Raw genomic sequence first — 9637 nt, forward strand, 5'->3', positions numbered from 1 at the left:
CCCTCGTTAGTGGCGAGACATCAAGTTCAAGTTCATTTTATTTGTATAGCACATTTACAGCAGCCGCTAGGCTGACCAAAGTGCTTTACAGAAGAGAAATTTATAAAAACATACAAAGAAAACAAGCCAAATAAAAATATGAACAACCCATTCAAAAATTACCGAATAACAGTAATCAATACACTAAGGAAAACAGATAGGTTTTTAGCAGGGACTTAAAGGCAGGCAGAGAAGGGGCCATTCTAATTTCTAAAGGCAGGGTATTCCAAATCCGTGGTTTGATTGGTAGATAGATTTGAGTATCATCTGCATAGAAATGAAAAGAGACACCATGTTTCCTTAGAATAGAGCCCAGAGGTAGCATGTAGAGAGAAAATAGAGAAGGAGCTAATATAGAGCCTTGCGGTAGGCCACAGGTCAGAGGTGCATTGGAAGAGGTAAAATTACCCAGCTTCACTAAAAACTTTCTGTCAGACAGGTATGACTGAAACCAATTAAGAACGGTAGCTTTTAGACCCACCCAGGACTCTAGTCTGGATAATAGTGTGGAGTGGTCAACTGTATCAAAAGCGGCCGATAAATCTAAAAGAATAAGAACCACAGAGTCTCCAGAATCAGTGGAGAGATAAATATCGTTTAACACTCTCAAGAGGGCAGACTCAGTGCTGTGAGCAGATTTAAAACCAGATTGAAAAACCTCATAAATACAATTACTAGTCAAAAAATGTTGAAGTTGATCCAGCACAATTTTCTCCAATACCTTAGAAATGAAAGGTAAGACAGAAATTGGCCTAAAATTTTTTAGAACAGAAGAGTCAAGTGAAGGCTTCTTGAGTAGGGGAGTGACTGTAGCCACTTTAAGACTGCCAGGGACAGTGCCAGTTTGGAGACACTTATTGATAAGAGACACCAAACCAGGTCCAATTGAATCAGTGATTAATTTTAAGAATCTCGGGTGAATAATATCGTTAGAACAAAATGAGGTGTTGAGCTTGTCAATCACCTCCTTCAATGCCTGGAAATTGATAGGTTTGAAAGCATCCCAAAAGGCAGAGGCAGATGACAGGGTTGGAGAGACAGTAATAAGCAGTTTTTAAGACTGTTCTAGCTCCTTACTAGAAAGACCAGTCATGTATTCATTGTTTTACTGGGCAGTCACATTTGCAACCTTGAGCCAGTGAGCCATATGAGGAGTTTAACAGCAAATTAGTCATTCAAAGAACGAATTGTATTTTTGGACATGAAAAATTTACCGAGATCCGGACCTTGGTGGCCTCATAGTTGGTTACGGGCCTGGTTGTAGCACTACTGGCGCGCTGTCTGAAGCAGCTCAGCGTATACGGACAGTCAAATGCGCAGCCTTTCAAACTATACTCCATTTGATAATTATCTTCGTCCAGTGTCTGCGCTATTTCTCACCAGACGTTATGACCGACAACACTGTCCTTATACTCGTTCAAACTAGAGTTGCGGATATCACTTAACCCTATAATACTCAGACATTTTTGGTCATACAGGTAAGAGTAATACATCTTTCAAATATGTAAAGACTCTACATTTATTTGTGTGCACTCACAATAACAACGAAAAAGTTGTGCTTTTATAAAATAATGAAAGCAAACAGGATGCGCTTTCTGCCGTCTCGGTCTCTGTGAACTTGAGCGCGAAACTCCGAAACTCTGTGTATATTTGCCTGTTGCGACTGTTGTTCGGCACGCTACATTGAGCAGCCACGTACAGTTTTAATTGTAGTGTCTGTTCTCTAACTGAACTAAATGATTTTTATTACTATAAAAAAATCTAAATGACGGTGGGGGACGGTGCCGCGGTGGGCAAGTGACGTAACCGGTGCTGCGGCTTCACACCAGTAAAACCGTCAACATCGTCTATCACAGCAAGCTTATTGAATAGCCCTTTTAAAACATTACGAAGTTTTTGTATTTCTGTATGTGGAGTAACATTGTGGAACAGACTAAGTTTAGTGCTCAAGCAATGCTCAAACATGACCAGTATAAAAGTATGGTTTTCAGAATGTATATGGAGGAAGAACGGATTTGATTAGGTGTTCATACAGATTATTTAGTCATTGTTTTTATTTATGTTTTGTTTTGTATACATAAATATATATAGTAAATTGTAAAGAATGTATTAAGACAAGACTTTCATGACCAGGGGATTTCAGGATTAAAAACTGGGACTGGAAAAGCATGGTCAAAAGAGCTCGCCACATGCATGGTGCTGTTGATGGATAAAGAGCACAGAGTTGAGAAAAGTTTGGAGATATCTATGCTTTTAAACATGGATCAACTTCAATGAAATCGCTATTATACCTCAAGCATAATTGATTGAGTTTCTCTTTGCAAATCAGCTGCCACTTGGACACACTTTGGAAACCAAAACACATTATGTTCAAAACATTCGATTAGAGAAAGAATTCAAAGAGCTTTGGAGAATCTGCTGCGATCTGGTCCCAACCAAAAACAGACCAAACAAAAGAAAGACAACATACACTCTTAAAAATAAAGGTGCTTCACGATGCCATAGAATAACTTTTTTGTCTAAAAGGTTCCATAAAGAACCAACATCTGAAGAACATTTCTGTTTCACAAAAGGTTTTTTTTGTGGCGAAAGTAGATTCTACAGATTATAAAAAGGTAAGAAAGAGATAGTTCTTTAAATAACCTTTGACTGAATGGTTCTTTGTGAAACCAAAAATGGTTCTTCTATGGCATTGCTGTAAAGAAACTTTTAAGCACATTTATTTTTAAGAGTGTACGATGAGTAAGAACTTGAAGCATTACTCTGAGGAAACCGTATTCAGTGAAATGCTGATGTCTCCAACTCCACTAACTAAGGCTATGTCCACACGAAGCCAGAGCTTTCCCTATCCGATCTTTTTATTCCCCTCGTCTCAAGAAATATCTGCGTCCACACGAAACCACAAAACCGACACAAAACGATGTAGTATACATGCCAGACCAGCATGTGGCGTTGTAATTCTGCCACAGAGATACACTAAAAACGGAGAAGAAGACTTGGACTATGCGCATAAACTTTGCGCGCCATATACAAACGAACGTGGAACAATACATTTATTAATCTGTGTTAATGTTAGTTAAAGGGGTCATATGATGCTGCTAAAAAGAACATTATTTTGTGTATTTGGTGTAATGAAATGTGTCTATGCGATTTAAGGTAAAAAAAAACATTATATACGATACAAAATGTATGCGTATACAGCTAAACGGATGGGGCCTAAGTTTTACTGTTTTTTATTATATGGATATACCTGTATGCACCTGATGTGATTCTTTTCTGTGTCTGCAGTGGATGTTGTTGTGCACTGTATAGCAATTGTTTCCAGGACTACATGTCAGAGTATATAAATAACTTTGTCACCTGCCGAGTTTGGATTTTTCTGTCGGTTTGCTTTTGCCCTTCCTTAGAATTTTAATGCCCCCATCAGTACTGGCCTCTAACAGTGTAACAGTGAATGTTGATCCTATCTAACTAATTTAACCAGTAATTTATTACATGGTACCAGAACAGAAGCAACTGAAGCCATAAAACACATTTCAGACTCACCATCCAGACGCCAGAAACACAAACAGAACAAAACAGTCCAAAACATCTTCAATGGTTTCAGTCCACAAATCATATGAAAATACACTCTTCAAAAAAATACACAAATAAACTCTTCAAAACTGGTTCAGTAATAAAATGACAGAGGAGCTGATATGAAGCTGCTCTGTAGTAAAATGAAGTGAAACTCCACCTTCATCCAAAATAACTGCACATCTTTAAGTGTTAATACATGTGGCTATCTAGCACTTTTCTTTGCTGAATATTTCACACTCTGAACATTGTCACTTTGAGCTCCAGCAGGCATTAACTTCCTGTACGTCAATGGTGTTGTTTTCAACAGAAACAAACTGACCCATAATATTTGAAATATTTGATTGTCTTAAAGCAGCGTTTGATCTGCTCAGGAGATCCTGAGAGTGTTTGGCTCTGCTCTCTCCTGGAACTGTCTTCAGCTCATTTGTTGTATCAAACGTCTCAATTATTTCTCCTCTCAGGCTGATTTCAGAGTTGCTCTAATGGCTTTATGGAGCAGGAACAGATCACCTGCTAGAACTGTGTGTAGAAAAGTGTTCTCTTGATATGTTCATATGATCAATATTCAGCAGTTACGGTTTATGAAGCTGATGCGATGCTCTAAATACTTTTTACTTTCTTCAAACACTGCATTAGTCCTTACAGCTGCTATAAGAGTATGTGAGACAGCTTGGAGGAAGTTTTTCAGTTGTCATGGTCTGACCCTTATCATAAGATCAGACTGTGGCCTGATCATGTCTGCTCAATTTCAACAGTTCAAATGTCATTCTACATGTGAAGACAACAACAAAATGGACACAGGCAAATGCTGAGGTGATGCATCCATATTAAAACTCTTACAAATAGCTCAGGCAGAGGGGCCGGACTGGAAACACACCATATATAGATCTACTGACCACAAAACTCCTGGAAAAAAAGCTCTGCTGAGTTGTTTCTCCTACAGGAAAATCAGGGGAAGCTCAAGTTATCAGCCCCCCTGGAGGATCACCGATCACTCTATTTGAGAACCAGTGCTCTAAATGTTTACTTTGCTTATGAGTGAACACTGCATTAGTGAGACAAAAACAACATGACATTGTGCAACAGTTTCTCACTCACTTTAGTCAAACTGCTAAAGACTGTGACTTCAGAGTTAATAAAGATCAGTTGCGAGTTGCAGAGACCAGTTCCCAATTAATCTCTATATGAGCTCTTTCATTGTATGAATGTCTCCACTGTGATCAGTGAGCTTGATCTGAAATGGGTTTCCATCAACTGGAGCTCACAGCACAGTTCAGGGGAATCACAACATCTGCTGTATATAATGGCACATATCAATACAAGTGTGTCGTCATTCAGAGAGCAAAATCAACATGAAGTTCATCAGCACTCACAGGTTTTGAGTGGAAAATATCTCTGATGATATTATTATACTCGCTCTGAACCAAGAGACGCATGATTAGAGACCACATGCAGCCCATCGTAGGATAAGAAATTCACAGCTTGAGGTGGAGGACAAAGTTCTGGTAGGACAAGAAAAGACCAAAAAATTGACAACTTGAGACACTAAGGAAAATTGTGTACACAATAAAAAAAAAAGTACCACTTTTGTGTAGTAATTCTTCAGTGCGAATGCAAATGACACCCAGCTGAACAGCAAAAGCATTCAGACAGAACTAGTGGAGTCAGTGACAGAGGATACTGAGCAAATCACTCCTGTTATACTACGGGGCCCGTTGAATGCTTGAATCTGATTGGCTGACGAACGTTCTGAGGTGTGCAATTATTTACAGGGAAACGCACGGTGAACATAGTTCCAGGCAGCTCGCTTGACCGCATTACAGTCCCATATCACTTTGCATGGTTAACTGTAATAACGGAAATTAGCATACAGTACCTATAAAGCACACAGGAATTACTGCAATCACGTGCTCGCACACGCACACTACGGTCATGCAGTTTGCACAAAAAGGTGTTGTCAGCGCTGCCCTGACGATTTGATCAGTTAGCCTATATAGTGTAGCAACTTAAAGGCTACACATGACATTTCTCACTAGCGAGGTAATAACAGCGCTGTTTAGAGACGCTGCTGCAGAACACTGTTGAGGGACGCACAGAGGTAGCCTAATTCACACAAGCTCTCTCTCTCTCTTTCTCTTTCTCTTTCTCTGTGTCTCTGTCTCTCTCACTCTCTTTCTAATAACTTCATTAATAACTGCATTAGAATGCTATCAACGGCTCAAGCCTCCATTACATGCAGATTCAGACTGAGACACGTGATGATGTTGTTGATCTGCAGATGAAACACAGACAAAAATCAGACCACAGAGATTTAAAGACTTCATCGTTGCCTGTCGGAGGAAATGGAGCGCTGATATGCTGTTTATGTATTTCACTGTGTTCTCAAAGTATATTACAACTAGGCCTATATTACTATAATATATTATAGCAAAGTCAATTATTATTATTAAAGCATCTCCCAAATCAGCATTTTCTCAGGTTAAAAGAGACACTAGGGGAAGTTGTTGGTTTATTGCTGTGGATAGAAAAATACAAATAAAACTAATGAGCTTAATAATAATGTTTTAGTAATGTAATTCATTATATGTGGTGCACTGCTGAAACTATTAAATATATAGTTTGTATTCCTCCGGGAGGCGCTCAACATCATAAATGTAATAAAACACGGACTCTTGAACTTCAGAGTGGGAAAAATTGACTGATGAAGGCAAGCAAATACAGAAGCGAGCAGTGGACAGCAGTAGTAAAGTGAGATCTGTGTCTGATCTGAGAAAATATGAACAATAAGTCTTTCAAATTGGATTTCTGAAAAATCTGACACTAAAAAATGACAGGAGAGTGCTTGTTTTATTGTTTACATTTTCAGCCTGTAGAAGAGCTTCAGTATTAAATACGTCTTATCTATACAATAATATTAACGACACCACACTAGCTTTATGTGTGATTTGATGTGATTTTGAAAGTCTCCAATCAAATATGAACAATTAGATTGTAAAAAAAAAAAAAAAAAACATTGAAAGGAAAGCATGTTATATTAACTAATCTAGCATAAGCAATGCAATATTTGATAATCATCAGTATTTGTCATGACAAACACTCACATTTACTTTTAAGCATTAATAAGAGAACACATTGCTGTTCCCTTTCAAGGGAACTATGAACTGTGTCCTCTAGGGGTCGCTATGGGGAATGCCTCGTCGTGACCCGTGTCTGAAGCATACATTGAAAAAACACCAACAACACGTTGGCCGGCGACAGCCCATGATGTCACTACCGGTGCGACTATAGTATAAATAGGCGCCGGGAGAACATGTCATTCTCTTCTTCGTCTTCACTGACCGTTTTGTTTGAAGCGTGCATTTCCGTGGTAAGAGCGATCTATATTCCTATCGTTATGGCGAGCACTAGCAAAGCGTTTAGAGGGTGTGTGCATCCGCGTTGTTGTTATTTGACACCTGATGACACACACGATCTCTGTGTTGTTTGTTTGGGCAAAGAGCACGCACGCGATGTCCTTGAGGGGGCAATCCGCGTTCATTGTGAGCGTATTTTAATGAAAAGATCCGCTTTCGTTTGTCTCTCTTTTCGAGGAAAGGGGGAAGCTACCATTGTTTTTCTGTATTTGTTACCGGTCTCAAACAGGGAAGGATGAGAGCAAGTAACTGTAGGAAATTATGAGATAGACACAGATTAGAATCTGCAGCATTCTGGCACTTTCTTTAATGGCTTTTTCTTCTTTTTCTTCTTTTTTTTCTCTTCTTGCAAATAACAGGCAAGTATAACACTTTTGAAATCATAACTTTTAACAATGTTCCTTAGCGGTCATGCTTTCTGGACAATTAAATTCACAGCATTTAAATTTATGTCCCTTAAGTCTGTAAATGTAATACATTTGAACATTTCTCTTTGGTTGTACATTTTAAGCAACAATAAACATCTGGATACAACTAAACACGTGTCTTGTCTCTTACCATCACTTTATGTGTTCACTCACTTTCATTTGTCTTTAATGTTTCACTTTTTTCTATTTTAGATATAGTGAAATTCTATACAAAGAGAAATCAGAATCACTACAATGCTACAACACAATCAATTTGATGGAATAAACAATTAGTGAGCATCAACAGTCTTAATTGATGCAGGTATACATGATGTTTTTAACCCTTACGAGTGTACATTTTAGAGAAAACCACCATTTTATGTTTCAACTTTTCCACATAACCGAAATGAAGTGACTACACTCAATATTGCACATTGTCCAGCTCCATCTGGAAAATCTATCAAGATTACACAAGGAATATAGCAAGATTGTTTCATATCTCTTACTTGCACTTCACCTTTTTAACAGTCTCATGAATTGTAAACGCTGTTTATTCCACTAGAACTGCATTGACTGAATCGCAAATAAACTAATCTTTTTAAAACTTGACAATGACTTTTACCGTACAAACATAATCTCTGAACCTCTTAAGTTTCAATATTGATAGATATTGGTCTATAAAACCCATTTTACATACCTGTAGGAAATGATGAGATAGACAGATTAGCATCGATAGATATTGGTCTATAAAACCCATTTCACATACCTGTAGGAAATGATGAGATAGACACAGATTAGAATCTGCAGCGTTCTGGCACTTTCTTTAATGGCTTTGCCCTTTGGCCAGAACGTAAAATCCTCATCACTCTTGTGTAATGCGCCACCTACAGGCATTTTACAGAAGACACTTAAACTCATGTAACATTAGAACACATTTTTAAAGAGTCTCTTAAAGAATAATCTGAGGAAAAAGAGGGAAAAAAAATATTTGGGGGTTCCCATTATTACTCGGTACTTTTATTTTCCCAGTCTGTCACATATGCTTCAGACACGGGTCACGACGAGGCATTCCCCATAGCGACCCCTAGAGGACGCAGTGTCTCGTTCCCTACTCAGGGAACCATGGTTACATAAGCAACCTGAGTCGTTCATCATCTTCTAGTGTGGAAATGAGCCACCTAAAACAAACATATATAAAAGTATGTGAATATACAAAACCATTACAAATAAATGAAGATTAATAAATAATAAACTAAACAGTTTTATGAGAAATGACATCAATCATGTACCTGATGTGTGAATCTGTGCTTGATCTTGTTGAGCTCTTCTGGATCTGATGTCATAAACCAGAAGAATGACAGTAGCCACGCCCACAAGAGCAGAGAGGACCAATCGGATCACAGCTTCAGTAGAACCACAACAGTGGACCAAGTCTGAGGAATAAAAACATTAAACTGAGATCAGCTCAGTCAATAAATGTTAATATCAGCACCGACATCAACTAATATTTCTGAATAAACAAACATAATATGAATAAAAAATGAATATTTGGTATTATATAGATACCATATATAATATACCATATACCATATATATTATACAGTGTATCATCTCAAAATATTAAATAGTTCAACAATTCAATATGTAAATAGTTAATAACATAAGAATATTTGAAGGACAGAACAAATGATCTCTACTCACTATAGACAGAAACTCTGAATGTTTTTGATGAGAATCCTGATGAAATTATCAGTAGAAGAAAATCTCCAGCATGTTCAGTTGTGGTGTTTGTGATGGTCAGAGATCCAGTTTGATTGTCCAGCTTCAGTCGGTCTCTGAATCTCCCATCAAGAACATCATCATATACAGTCATGCTGCTGGCCCGTTTATTGATTTCAGCTATTAAAATGTTTCCAGTTCCAAACCTCCAACGAATCCGATCATCCATTATTTCAGTAAAACGTCTCGGTTACGTATGGTAACCCTCGTTCCCTGAAGGAGGGAACGGAGACGTCACGTCGTGACCGACGAATTGGGATAATCTGGCGAAGGAGGAGGATGAGTGAGGTCCAGCGTTAGTCCGTCTGCAACTCTCCGTGCCCTCCTGGGACCCAGGGATAAAGGAAACTGCTCTTTTGTCGAGAATTTGGGTACCGTCGGCCGTGAGGCCAACGGGGGGAAAAAATGAAACAAAAGATT

At 38.4% G+C, this 9637-nt stretch overlaps 1 pseudogene; it reads right to left on the reverse strand.

Annotated features, from left to right (window-relative positions):
* LOC107702609 (uncharacterized) overlaps positions 1–9386 on the reverse strand; it is a 91020-nt pseudogene extending 81634 nt beyond the window's left edge.
* Between the last annotated feature and the right edge of the window lie 251 nt (positions 9387–9637).

The sequence above is a fragment of the Sinocyclocheilus anshuiensis genome, unplaced genomic scaffold, assembly GCF_001515605.1.
Source record: "Sinocyclocheilus anshuiensis isolate Anshui unplaced genomic scaffold, SAMN03320099.WGS_v1.1 scaffold802, whole genome shotgun sequence".
In the NCBI taxonomy this organism is placed as follows: domain Eukaryota; kingdom Metazoa; phylum Chordata; class Actinopteri; order Cypriniformes; family Cyprinidae; genus Sinocyclocheilus; species Sinocyclocheilus anshuiensis.